This window comes from Saccopteryx leptura, chromosome 2 (assembly GCF_036850995.1).
Source record: "Saccopteryx leptura isolate mSacLep1 chromosome 2, mSacLep1_pri_phased_curated, whole genome shotgun sequence".
NCBI classification, from domain to species: domain Eukaryota; kingdom Metazoa; phylum Chordata; class Mammalia; order Chiroptera; family Emballonuridae; genus Saccopteryx; species Saccopteryx leptura.
This window is the reverse complement of record NC_089504.1, coordinates 363,422,232-363,424,040: the sequence shown is the minus strand read 5'-3', so window position 1 is coordinate 363,424,040 and position 1,809 is coordinate 363,422,232. Positions and strand designations below refer to the sequence as shown.

Below are 1,809 nucleotides of genomic sequence, written 5' to 3'. Positions count from 1 at the left end.
TGTGATTGGTCACGCAAGCTTCTTTGCCTAGACAATCAAGCTTTTCTCTAAGGAAACAAAAATAATAAGAATAACTTATAAAATGTTACATGTAAGACATGGAAGCGAGTTGATTAAAAGGAGAAAGGCTCTGGGGTACGCGGGACACAATTCCTTCCGGGACCATTTGCATCATAAAATAGAATTCATCAGGCATTGCATCTGCTCGGTCCTCCCGACCGATGGACACTGATTGCAACAACCCTGGGATGTTGCTATTCACGTGCCTAGTGAGCAAATCTCTGCTTGCTGTCAATCATGGGTATGGAGGGTTGAAATTCTTCCAAACTCAGACACCTGAACAGCACCACCTTGCGAAAACAAAACAAAACTCTTTCCTTGATTCCCAGTTTTATCAACATTTAGGGAAAGTTTACATTGCTCTCTGGTCCTTCTCATATAGAAAGCAACTTAAGGCCCTGGCCGGTTGGCTCAGCGGTAGAGCGTCGGCCTGGGGTACGGGAGACCCGGGTTCGATTCCCGGCCAGGGCACATAGGAGAAGCGCCCATTTGCTTCTCCACCCCACCCCCTCCTTCCTCTCTGTCTCTCTCTTCCCCTCCCGCAGCCGAGGCTCCATTGGAGCAAAGATGGCCCGGGTACTGGGGATGGCTCCTTGGCCTCTGCCCCAGGCACTAGAGTGGCTCTGGTCGCGGCAGAGCGACGCCCCGGAGGGGCAGAGCATCGCCCCCTGGTGGGCAGAGCGTCGCCCCTGGTGGGCATGCCGGGTGGATCCCGGTCGGTCACATGCGGGAGTCTGTCTGACTGTCTCTCCCCGTTTCCAGCTTCAGAAAAAAAAAAAAAAAAAAAAAAAAAAAAAGAAAGAAAGCAACTTAAGGGCTCGGATACTTCTTTCTATATTGTAAGAGGCACGGAACAATAGCGTTTGAATGAGAAAAACAGTCCTTAGAGACTGTAGCTCAAAGTCTAACTGGTTTGAAAAAGTCAAATTCTCAAAAATTTAAATACAGCCTGACCAGGTGGTGGTGCAGTGGATAGAGCGTCGGACTGGGATGCAGAAGACCCAGGTTCGAGACCCCGAGGTCGCCAGCTTGAGTGCGGGCTCATCCGGTTTGAGCAAAGCTCACCAGCTTGGACCCAAGGTTGCTGGCTCAAGCAAGAGGTTACTCAGTCTGCTGAAGGCTCACGGTCAAGGCACATATGAAAAAGCAATCAATGAACAACTAAGGTGTCGCAACGAAAAACTGATGATTGCTGCTTCTCATCTCTCTACGTTCCTGTCTGTCTGTCCCTATCTATCCCTCTATCAGACTGTCATAGATAGACTCTGAGCTGAAAGTCAAGAGGAAATGGTTCTCCAATGCTTTACGTATAGACTTCCTTCAGGAGTGTGTATTTCCATTCCTGGTCGTGGTGAACTACCATGAGCAAAGAAAAACACATTTAATAAAAAAAAGGAAAGTATTTTATTTTTGTAGAAAAATTATTTGTTTATATTTACTAAAGCAAAAAAAAAAATCTGATATGGATAAAGTAAAATGTGTCCTTAACTGCAAAATTCAAGAAAGATTTACTTCACCTTTCAAAGAGATTTTGTAAACTTTTGAAGGTTTTGCAAACTGTCTTCAGAATATTGCCCTACACAAACGTGCCATGTGCTAGTGTGCAAACATACACACACCTATAATATATTTTAATGGTTAGTTTAGTTAAAGAGTAAGTCATTTCAAACAATAACTTGACTGAATTTGTATTTTGACCCACTAATAAAAGTTCTTAAATGCATTATATTGAGAAAAATAAGACATTTT

At 44.3% G+C, this 1,809-nt stretch overlaps 1 non-coding gene across 1 annotated transcript; it reads left to right on the top strand.

The window, feature by feature from the left end:
• The first annotated feature begins 455 nt into the window (after window positions 1–455).
• Window positions 456–531, top strand: TRNAP-GGG (transfer RNA proline (anticodon GGG)). The gene has a single exon. It is a non-coding gene; the product is annotated as a tRNA-Pro (tRNA).
• Window positions 532–1,809: the final 1,278 nt, after the last annotated feature.